The sequence below is a fragment of the Pinus tabuliformis genome, chromosome 4_2 (assembly GCF_031772625.1).
Source record: "Pinus tabuliformis cultivar Carrire ecotype Pingquan chromosome 4_2, CPIR1, whole genome shotgun sequence".
Classification (NCBI taxonomy): Eukaryota; Viridiplantae; Streptophyta; class Pinopsida; order Pinales; family Pinaceae; genus Pinus; species Pinus tabuliformis.
Genome location: NC_142304.1, coordinates 1152544681 through 1152557059, shown reverse-complemented (window position 1 = coordinate 1152557059; position 12379 = coordinate 1152544681). Strand labels below are relative to the sequence as shown.

Here is a 12379-nt window from a genome sequence, read left to right as displayed (position 1 = left end):
CTTAAAACCCAAGCCCTCAGGGAGGAGACCTGGTTAGAGGAGACCCGACTGTCAGAACCCCGATCATAGAATAAACCAGACTCCAGATTTGAATAGCCCGATAGTTTATTAAACTTCGCGGACTGCCTGATCTAAACAGTTAGTAACTTGTTTTGCATAGAGTCAATTTCCTTATCATGATCAGCTTTCATGGTCACCATATTTTCCTCTAAGACTGACATCTTGCTTTGCATGATTCTAATTTCTGTTTCATGATTAGTCTTCATGGCCTCAATTTCTTTAGCATGGTGACTTTGCGTGACCTCAATCTCCCTATTACGTTTTTCCAGGTGGGTGCATGAAGTTTTCACATCATTGACATAATTAGTTTGATTGATTTCCATATTTCTTACTAGCATCATTAGGTCTCGTATAATTTGCCTTTGCTCTTCTTTTTCATTGTCATTTGTCCCTGATTTTTCACTATCATGAACTTGATCTGCAACATTTCCGGTGGATGACACATTCTGACATGATGAATCGTCTTGGGATCTTTCAGCTGGACCTCTTATCAAATTACTTTCATTATGTTGCACAATTTTAGAGGTAGAAGGCAAGTTGTTTGGACTATCATATCTATCTTTAAAAGCATTGAGAATGTCTTGTAAAGAAGTGAAGAAATCATTAGGAAAATTATTAAACCAATTCAAGGCATCACCCTCTAAAGAATGGACAAATAGACGCATCTTGAAATCTTCATGATTATATTGAGGAAATCTACAATATAAGGTCATTACACAAGTAAACATGTTTAAATGCTGTCTAACAGTGACCGAATCACCACCCGAGAACTTAAATAATTTACCAACGGCCTCTTTCGGAAGATCATGGAGATTATCAGTAAAATGACATGGTTTAAATGAATAATCCATGATGAACAATGAGGGATCAAATGGATGATAGAAAGAGATTTCTGCTCAAGAAAATTAAGAGATGAGAGAAGTGGAGTCGCCACTTGAACAATGAATCTGATTCTAGGATCCAAAAAGTAACCACAAGCAGATATGAGGAAAGCTTCTTGTCTGGGAAAAATGAGAAAGTGGAGTCGCCACCCAAACAAGAAACACACCGAAGAGACACTGATAAGGCAATGAAAGATCTAAATGATAACCCCAAAGGTTGAATCTGCCAGCTCAAATGAGAGATGAGAAAGATGAGAAGATGAATGTCGATGAAACTCCAGGAACAGAAAAATGATTTGTCGTTTGAAACACCGAGAAAAGGTATCCCCGGCAACGGCGCCAAAAAATGTTGTCGCGCGGATTGGCACGACAACGCTCAGACCGGGGGCTGTCACTCTGATCCCCGATCCCTCCGTTTAAGCCTGTCTCCTGCGGCTAAGGGGGGTAGTCCCTGTGAGATGATGAGACCAACTGTCGACCAGTTGGTTGGGAGACACGAGATACGATATAAAAAGCACTCGATGGATTTGATTAATTTAGCAGACCAGTGCCTTAAGAGATTGTGGTTAAAACGATTACTTGTTAAATGATATAAAATGATGGACCATGAACAGCAATCATCTATCATCAGCTAAAACACAATGCTCTTAGAATGACCAAAACGATATCCAGCAATTGAGAATTTTCAAAAAAATGAATGCTTTAAACCACCACGAATCATAAACCATTAACCAGATATCAATTTCGCATCTCGACTTGAAAATTTAGATCTCAGCATGAAAGATATGACAATTCCCGAAAATAACTGGATCTAAAAAAATTTCCACAAAATTTTTATATATATATATTTTTTTTCGATTTTTTTTTTTTTTTTAAAACTAAAAAAGCAAAATTCTAAATCTAAACCTAAAACCCTAAAAAACTCATTAAAAAATATTTTTTATTTTTTCATTTTATTTTAAGACCAAAAACAAAAATTGAAATCTAAACTGAAGAAATAAATTAAAGTCTAAATATACAAATTTTAAACCTAAGCTAAACTACGCTAACTCTACGTTAAAAATAAAAAAAAGGAAAATAGCATTTCATTTTTTATTTTCATGATATAAATTTAAAAGAAAAAAAAAACAAATCTAAAATCTAACAAACAAAATCTAAACAATTAAAATCTAAAAATTAATATCGTAACTATATAAAACCCTAAACAAAACTAAAAAATCAAATTAAAATCTAAATTAAAAAAAATCTACGCTAGCCTTTTTTGTTTTATATTCAAAATACAATAAAAAAAAAATCTAAAGTAAACGAAACCAAACGAAAACAAAGAAAATGAGACGTGAAGGTTATTACACAATGACAAAATCGAAACAGTCGTAGACATATAAAAAAATTTACCTTGCCCGGTGATGGATATCGCGATTTCCAGCTCTCGACGCGGGGTTTTCAAGTATGAACGCGTACCTTGCCTCAATCGATGGTGATGCAGGTCGACCGGACGATTTTAGATGGCGGATTGAAGTTTACCTGACGCCTGTGTTGCTGGACGGTTGAAGTGAATGTGGGTGCCGTATCAATACATTGTAATGTATTTGTCGAACCCCTGGCGAATGTTCCAGAACTCATAGCTGTCACGCATCGCACGAATTGAGAGCCACCATCGACGAATTTTGGAGTTAAGCCACTGTTTGTCGGCGTGAGGGAATACTGGGCACGTAAAAGATGAATCGGGACTTCTGCAGGTGACGGCGTGGGAATGTAAATCGATAGCAGGCAGAGGAGTCATGCACTATGGCAGAAACTGAGTAGGTATACTGTGGATGGAGATAGGACGACAGATCTTGCTGCAGGCTGGAAGAATGAAGCCACAGGATTTCTGGAGCTTATTTCATGCTGGCCACCGGATATTAAAGGTGCTGCAATGCTGAAGCGTGCATGAATCGAAGATGCATTATCAGGCGTAAATCGATAAACTTTGCCCACTCTGAAACCGTTTTTTTTTTTTTGCCTGACGCTTAAAATGTCTGCGTGAAGAAGGTGTTCTTGCTCATACGTATCCTTCTCCTTCCTGAACGCTTCAAATGGAGAAAGTTTGTGCCACTATCTGAGCAGATCTGTTACGCTGATGGAAATAATATCCACACATAGCTCACAGAAGAATCTACTCAGCTGAATTATGTGAAGCCTCAGTTTACTCAGCACGGGCAGAAAATCTTAACGTTGATTCCGTGGGGGACAGGGGTGCTGAGACTGCGTGCAATGCCGTGGTTATCTTGTCTAGAAGAAAACTGGTGTTTTCACCATCTGTAATCTGCCTCCAAAATCTCAATTTCTCCTGATCCAGAAACCCTATACTTGCAAATACAAGAAAAAACCAAAACCCTAATCAAAACTGCATAAAGCAAAAAATTTAAAACCCTAGATCAAAAAAAAAAAAAAAATTGAAACCCTAAGACAGCTAATTAATTTACAGATTTGGCCCCTTAACAGCCAGATTTAGCAGTAAGCACAGAAAATATTTGAAGGACAGAAATTCCAGATTGTCACTGTGAAGAACTTCAGAAAATCTCTCATGCAAACTTAGAAAAATAAACCGAATGATAGACCCAGGATCAAATCCGATTGGGCTCAGCAAAAATGTGCTTGCGGGAGTTGGCTGGTTCAGCCGAGAACTTCCCCGAACGCCCACAAAATTTCCTTCAATGATGTTTTCTGCACAGCTCAAAACAACTGTCAATAAAGAGGGCAAAAATGCTACTAGATCTCAGGAAGTAATGGAGATACCTGCCATTACTTCAGAAACCCTAACAGCACCCAAACCCCAGCAAGTGAACAAGATACCTGTGCTCACAATACTCTACGAAAAGCTATTATTAACGGCTCAAAATAACATATGTAGAAAATGAAACAATCTCACAACATTTCAAGAGAGTAACACCAGCAAGATATGGACCCCAAAGTCTTCTTTTATTAACCAGAAACAGATTTACAAGAGAGCTTCTTCAGTATCTGACTCACAGATCCAATGAATCTGAAATGACCACCTAAGACCCTATATAAAGGAAATGATCCCAATGGCTAGTTCGAATGATCCATGTAGAAATGATCTCGACCGTTGATGAGGATCAAGACATCTCTTGATCTCATCCGTCGATTTATTCACTTAAAATATTATTATTTTATTAGTTAGGGTTTTTGCTATATATTTCTTTAATTTTTTATTATTTTTTATTTATTTCATTTTTTAAATTTTTAATTTTTTTTATTATTTATTATTTTATTTCATTTTTTAAATTTTTAAATTTCTTAATTTTTATTTATTTTATTATTTTATTTCATTTTTCAAATGGATCATCGAACTAAGCCTTCGGAAACATCACCTAGGACCTAGGACTTAGGACTCACAAGGGGATTTAAAACATTTTCAACCCTCAAGACACATTTCATGATGACTTTTTACAATTTACATTTCAAGGGGACAAACCCACTTAATACAGACCCTCACAAAACACCCAGTTCTGCGACACAACTATAATCTAGCAGATCAACACACTAGGATTCTCCTAAAGTTCTAATGACAAAATCCATCCCGGCTTTGGGGTCAGGTTTGAAGGAAAACTTTGCCGATCCATGGATCGGTGAGACAAAAAACCTTTCGGGACGTAGATTACCACTAGAAAGTTAGGTCCACCTAGGCAATACACATATACGACTCATGTCTGCTAAGATTATTTACAATTCATACATGCAGACTGGGTTTACAATCAAAATGATCAAGCTGCTGATGACTGCAGGATGGCATGGAAACGCTGATCAGGTGCTACCCCTTTCTGCCAAGAAAAGAGGGTGTACTGCATGGGAAGTTGACCAGTAGTGGTCAACAGATCCCATTCAAAATCCAGCAAACTTAACAATTTTTAGTATTTCAGGAGCAGGGGGGTTGCAATTTTTACATTGGAGTCTATCATATATGAGGGCATGGAACTAGTATTTAATTAAGAAGGCCAAGCCCTCTATGTACCTCGATGTTGGTAGCATTGATTATTGAAATCCTTTGTCATGATACTACTAAAAATGTACCCGTCACTCAAACAGAATCTCAAATTGACATGTTAAGCTTTTTCTATCTTTTGTTAATGGTTAGAGGGTGATATTGATGATGAGGATCCCAATATAGGCAATGATTTCGATGATATCTAATACTAGTTATTTGTTGTAGCATGTTCTTGGACTCAAAAGGCCATTTAGTGTTGACTAATATATTAGGGCTGCATTAAGGCTTTTATTAATCTGATTTCTCTTAACATGAAAATTTCTTGTGATGTTCTTATTACTTCATCTTTATTATTGTGTTCTTATCATCAAGACAATTTCCAAACAATGAAAATCACAACCATACAAAGATGAACACAAGATATAGGCTCCAAGCCAGGGCAAAACCCCTCCAAGGGGAAAACCAAGAAATAACTTCTCTTCTTATAGAATCAATTCAAAGGAAATTTCAAAGACCAAAGCTACAACCAAGAACCAAGCCAGCGAACCAATCTTCCTTCTTCAATGCAAGACAAAGTCTCCAAGGGCAGCGAAGCAAAATCTCTTCAAGATGACGGCTCTTATAGCCTTTCGTCCTTACTAAAACAGTCTGCAACACCTTTTGCAATTTCAGACTTGAGGTAACCCTAGGGTTCTCACATATGTGAATAGAAGAAGGCAAATTCCAGACCCTCGAATTGATTTGGGGTATTTCGCCTTCTTTGCTAGGCTTGATCTAGCCCTCTATGATCTTTTTTCTTCTTTCCTAATCGTAGACCAAAGAAAAGATGTAATGTGTGTAACAACCAAAAGTCGTATACGCAGCGGAAATATTAAAATATTTCATAGACAAAGACATCCATCGTAAGATAGAATTGTAAATTGTATATTGTATTAAATAATTGATATAGGATGAGTACAAATGAGAATGGGGCTCCTGTATATACTATATATAGCCAGGTAAGTACCCTTTCACGAACAGGCAGGTCTCTAAGACATGCATTTTCATTATTAACTAACTAACCATTAGTTAATTTACTTATTATTTATTATTATATTTATTATCTATTTTTATTTATTTTTACATAATTTATGTTCATAACATTGTCTTCGCCTTCAAAAAGCTTTGTCCTCAAAAGTTATTGATGAAAGGGCTTGATCTCTTTTCTGCTACGAATGTCTTTTGCATGATCTTTGTTGATTGGGGTAGCATCAGATGTGCTCTAGCCAGGAAATTTGGTGGAGAGGTTGGGGCACATGAGATCTCCAATATCCAGAAAGGGTTTGGGCAGATTCTAAACAGATCATGAGATATTAAAATAATTAATATTTTTAATGGAGTCCCTAAATCTAAACTTAGGGAAAATAAAATATTAATGTGTATTAATATGAATCTGTGTTAGAATGGTCCAAAATGGGAAATGGATGCATTTTCACACTATGAAAAGGATAAGTAAAGTCATATGGTCCAATTATTGAATATATCAAAATCTTACATGGATCAAGCCAGATCTAATCTTAACGTTGATTAGAGACTTAATCTCGGCCGTTGAGATGTCAACAGGAAAAGTATAAGAGGAGGCTTGAGGGTCACTTGGAGAACACACCAGATGATCAGTCATTCTATTCTCTAGAGCGGGGTTGGCTAAGAGAGATAGAATCAGTGATCGGGAGAGTAGCTGAGGGGCATTGAGTACAGAGAAACAGAGAAGGCAGAGAGTGTTCCAGGAGAGCAGCGCAGCAGCCAAGGAGAGTGACGCAGAGCCAGCAGGGGCTCAAGCAGGGCCACGCAGAGGCAACCAAGTGTTGCGCAGAGCACCAGAGGGGCCAGCGTAGTTGACGCAAAGGCTCCCAGAGCTGATGCAAAGGCTCCCAGATCTAACACAAGACCTCCTAGGGCTAATGCAAGGCCAGTGTGAGACAGAGAGGGGCTGAAGCAGTCCAGATTCGGCAGACGCTGGGGTTGCAGGAGTAGTTTTGTGCTGAGGAGCTGCCAGAAGGATTTTCTGGGGTTTCAGCTAGGAGATTTCTCTCAAACTGTGAGGTATAACTGCTAAGGAAATTCTCTGTTGGGTAGGCCAGTTTCGGCACCCAGATTGTACTCTGATATTGCTTAATAAGAAAACCCTCAGATAGCTGCATCGGTTTTCCTGCATTAGGTTTTTCCAAGGACATTGGTCCAAAAATAATGGTGCCATGTGGTGTGTTTGTTCTTGTTTCTTTTAGTTGTTGATCTATAATATGTTGAGCATGCACTGGTGTTTATTTTCAGTATTTACTTTGTAAATAACTTGTTAAAGAAAAATAACAAGTAGGTAGGAATAAATCAGAAAAAGTGCAAGAAGGGTTTCTAAATTAAGTAAACTTAGAAACTTCAACATGGTATCAGAGGGAGATTGCAAATCACAAGAGGACTAAAAGACATTAGTCGAGCGGAGCAATAGCAACAAAAAACCGTTGTCCCGTGGTGACAGAAGTTGTTTCTAGCAGCGCAGAAGCCAAGGAAGTGTGACGCAGAGACAGCGAGAGCCACGCAGAGGAAGTCGGGAACTGCGCAGAGCCTCAGAGAGGCCAACATTGCTGACGCAGCAGGCCAGAGGGTTGACGCAGGGCATCACAGGGCTGACACAGACCCATCTGGGGTTACGCAAAGCCAGCGTGGGGCAGAGAGGGGCTGATGCAGTTCACAGAGAGGCAATTGCTGGAGTCTAGAAGGATGCAGAAATATTGCAGACTGGAGATGGTGAGGTACTGTAGTCAGAACAGTACCTGACAAAGCAAGGGCAGAGGAGTTGTTACCGAGGGTTTCTAGCCGAGGAACCTGGATCAGCAGTGTAGTTGCACAAGACGATCAGAGTAGGGGACATCTCGACAAGCGGCAGAAGGATTTCCAGGAGGGAAATTAAGACTCAGAGGGAGTCCAGAAGAGAACTTCCAGACGGGAAGTAGAGACTCAGAGGAGTCGAACCAAGAACTTCCAGGAAGGAAGTAGAGGAGCGTCATGGCACTACATGGGGTAAGGGACCAAGATAGACTAGACGGAACATCGAACTTCGCAGTCTGGAAGGCCAGAATCTTATCAGTGCTTGACAGGAATCGTGTCAAGAACTTCGCCTTGAAGACGATAGTTATCCCAGTCGACCCAAATGATAATGACAAGTACGAAGAGGCGATGGCGAGGGCCAAGTGCATTATCCTTGATGGGGTCAAGGATCATGTGGTACCACATATAGCTGAGAAGGAAACGGTAGTTGAGATGTGGGAGACTCCCAAGAACCTGTACCAACATACTTCTGTGTAGAGAAGAATGTTGCTCGAGAACCAAATGAGGTCGTATCAGATGAAGAAGGGTCAAACGATTGACTCCTTCCTCGGAGGACTGAATGAGATCCAAGATCAGTTGACTACTATATGAGCGACACTGGATCAGGAGCTTATGGTGAGGACAGCCCTGAATGTTGTCTCAGAAGAGTGGGAGGTGTTTGTCCAGAGCATCCTGGGCAGAGGAACTCTCCTACCTTGGGACGAGATGTGGTCATCTCTTCGCCTGGAAGAGATCAGACGACAGTTAAAGACAAGTAGCAGTAGCAAAGGGATCAAGGTTAAGCAAGAGGAGGAGGATGTGGCCCTAGCATCTGAGGGAAACCAGGAGAAGCGGAAGAAGAAAGATCTCTCCAAGATCAAGTGCTTTCACTGTGGGGAGATGGGTCACTATGCAACCCAGTGCCCAAGGAAGAAGAGTAAGGGAGAGTCTTCCGAGACTAAGGCAACGCCAGCACGGGCAGAGAAGGAAGTTTGGACAGACGATGACTGTGCCATGAGTGCACACATGCCATTTGAGTGGAAGGGGGGAGACATCGAGCTGTAGTCAAGCGGACTATAGGGGATGAGGGGCAGGATCCTTGAGGTACCCAGCCTCTTGGATTAGACCTTGCTACGGGAGCCCCGATGAGGTGTAGTTGGACTGGCTGAGTGGGTAGAGACGGATGCGGATGGAGCAGTAGAGAGAGCTACAGTGCAGGAGTGCCAAGACAGCACAGAGCTAGCAGGCTGCAGCAGTACGAGAGGCACAGAAGTGTTGCACAGATGCAGGAAGGCACAGCGAGGTGTGCAACGGTGCAAGATGCAGGGAATTGTTGTAGCAAAGCAGAGGTCAAAGAGAGAGAGCACTTGTCAGCGGCAAAGGGAGCTTCAGCATCAATGGGTGTTTCTAGCCAAACAGGGAGGTCAGTTGGGAGATCAGTTACTTACTTCTCAGTAATTGAGTTGCAGTGCAGCAGTGGGCAGCACGATGCAACATGATGAGAGGAGGTGCAGTGCAGATGCAGTGTTGGGAGGAAGGACCAACAACAGCACGGATGCAGAGGGAGTTGTCGTACAGATGCAGCAGTGGCAGTGGCAGAACCATGGGCAGCAGTATAGGAGGCAGCAGTGTAGAGGATGTGGGCAGGAAGGCCTAGCATCAGCACAAGTACCGATGCCGGATGATCAGAGTAATACTCAGTGAGGGGTATTGCTAGAGCACAGTCCTCGCTAAGAGGGAGTGTTGATTTGGGGTAGCATCGGATGTGCTCTAGCCACGAAATTTGGTTGAGAGGTTGGGGCACATGAGATCTCCAATACCCATAAATGGTTTGGGCATATTCTAAACAGATCAGGAGATATTAAAATAATTAATATTTTTAATCGAGTCCCTAAGTCTAAACTTAGGGAAAATAAAATATTAATGTGTATTAATATGAATCTGTGTTAGAATGGTCCAAAAGACATGGATCAAGCCAGATCTAATCTTAGCCGTTGATTAGAGACTTAATCTCGGTCGTTGAGATGTCAACCATAAAATTATAAGAGGACGCTTGAGGGTCACTTGGAGAACACACTCAATGATCACTTGAGAACACACCAGATGATCAATTGTTTATGTTCTGAGTGATACAGAGTTGTAGATTGATTAAGTTGTCTACTCTTGCGATTCAGATGTAGATAAGGAGTTTTTCTTGTTTGAACTTCCTTTAAAGTTTTTATGGCAGTTTCCTGACTTCCTTCAGGCATTGTTGTTGTTGAATTGATGACTGAATCCTCATTTGGAGTGTTCTTTGTTTGAACGGAAACCTCTGAGTACGTCTTTACTTCAGTAGGATTTGGATCTGCCTGAACTGTGATATTAGTAGGATCGATGTTTGTTTCTTCTTCCCCAACTTGGACTACTACATATAGCGATTTTGATGTTTCTTTTGCGACAATTTCTTCGAACCTATTCGTCAATGATTTCTTATCGTCCTTAAGTTTTTTAATCTGTTTGAGCAGATTTTGGTTATGATTTTTGAGACGTAAGCATTCCTCATTTTCTGAGTCAACTTTATTTTGGCCTTCAAGCTTCTCGTCTTTTAAACACTTGATTTGTTCTAATAATTTTTTGTTAAGGTCTTTTAAGCATAAATTCTCCTCTTCTTTCTTTGATAGACTTTCATTGAATTTTTTGTCAAAACTTTCTTTTTCTTGTTCTAACTTGTGCTTCTTAGCTTTACATTTTCTCACTTGCATAAGTAGTTTTTGATTATGCTCCTTCAAACACGAATTTTCTTTATTTTTGTTGGATATGACTTCTTCAAGTTCTTTTTGTTTCCTTGATACTGTTTCTAGATTCTCTTGAAACATTAGTTTCGAAATATCCTTAAGATCTTTTGATGAAGGCATTATCAGTTCTAATTTCGTTGTCATGTCTTGGAACATCACAATCTTCCTCTTGTAAGGGAACATCAAAAAAAATTTGTATGTTTAAAATGAACGTACCTAATTCTTTGAACCAAGGTCAACCGAGAATTATGTCAACCTTTTCGTCAAGCATAGTTACGACACTAAATTGAGATATGTACTCATAATGATCAATTGTCACTTGTAAATCATTAATTTCATATTCATTTTTGCCAAAAATATTTGTTTATTCTACTATGTTTGACTCTGGAATTAATTGTTGATTTGTCATATTAACATTGATATAATTTTCCTCGCAACTTGTACTGATAGCGATATTAACCTTTTTTCCCTTGGATAGTTCCTCTTAATGTAACTAACTTGTGATGTGTGATTAGAACACCCTTATAGGAAAACTGTCCTTTCATTTCCAAATCAGAATCCATTTTTTTCATTTTTAAGATGAGCGAAAGGTTTAAAATAATCCTTCTAATCCTTGTAATAACAATTTTTTTGTTTTTAATAATATTACCTTTTTGAATATATGTATTCTCTGAAATCTTTAATATTTTACCTTTAAATAGACTATTCCTTTTTATTTAGACCTCCCACTTTGAAAAAAGTTAATATAGCTCCATTATTTAAATAAACTGCACCTTATATTTATTATAATACTTTTAAAAAGTACTCTTCCTTTGTAATAACTTGTTATCCTTATGTCTCTTTATAGTTCTAGAGTTAACCCTTTATAAACTTTAATATATGGATCTTTTAAGTAACCTTTTATAATAATACCCGCTTTGTACTTATAAATATTTTCAATAATTTTATGACTTGAGCTTTTCTTTAAAATACCCCTTTATAATATAAAACTTCTCTTTATATATCTTTTATTTATAATTTTTTCTTTTTATTTTTGAAAAGTTACAATCCTAGTGAAACATGGTTATTCATCTCTTTGGGGTATAATATAAAATATATGTCCACTTATGTTCCTTTGACTTGGTTAATTTTCTCCACGTAAAAGTAAAACTTACCATTCACATAAAGAGATTTTGTATTCCTTTAGTTCTTCTTTTACCTTGAAAATACCATGGGCAATTACCATGGGTTGCTAATACCACGAGCTTGTAAACCACTTAATGAAGAATCAAGATAATATTATCTACTCTTCCTCTTCTTACGTATAGTTTTAAAGATATTTGGAAAGATTCCCTTTTGACTTTATCATGCACTTTTTATCAATAATGTAGAATCTTTTTATATATATATATGAATGTTCTCCTTCAAAATTTACATCGGACTATATTTGTTTTTTTCTAATAATTTTTATCTTCTTTTTTTTCTTACTTTATATTTCAAATTTTGATTTTTTTTTATTCTTTATTTTTCTTTTTGTGCTTTTTGTTTTTTTTATCAAATGGCCAAAGGCCTAGTACCGATGGGTAGAATGGAAAACCTCCTTCGTAGCAAATGCTTGATTGACGACAACAAAATTGAAGATGAGTTGAAGACCAAAGGACGAACCAGGCGTGGCTCTAATGCCAATGTAACGACCAAAAGTCGTATACGTAGTGGAAATATTAAAATACTTCGTAGACAAAGACATCCATCGTAGGATAGAATTGTAAATTGTATATTTTATTAAAGAGTTGATGTAGGATGAGTACAATGAGAATGAGGGTCCTATATATATAGTCAGGTAAGTAACTTTT

General features: G+C 38.4%; 1 protein-coding gene across 1 annotated transcript in view; it reads right to left on the bottom strand.

Moving 5' to 3' along the window:
• The window catches only part of LOC149173758 (putative inactive purple acid phosphatase 24), a 399682-nt gene that overhangs the window by 156361 nt on the left and 230942 nt on the right, over positions 1-12379 (bottom strand). The gene's annotated exons all lie outside the window — the stretch shown is intronic.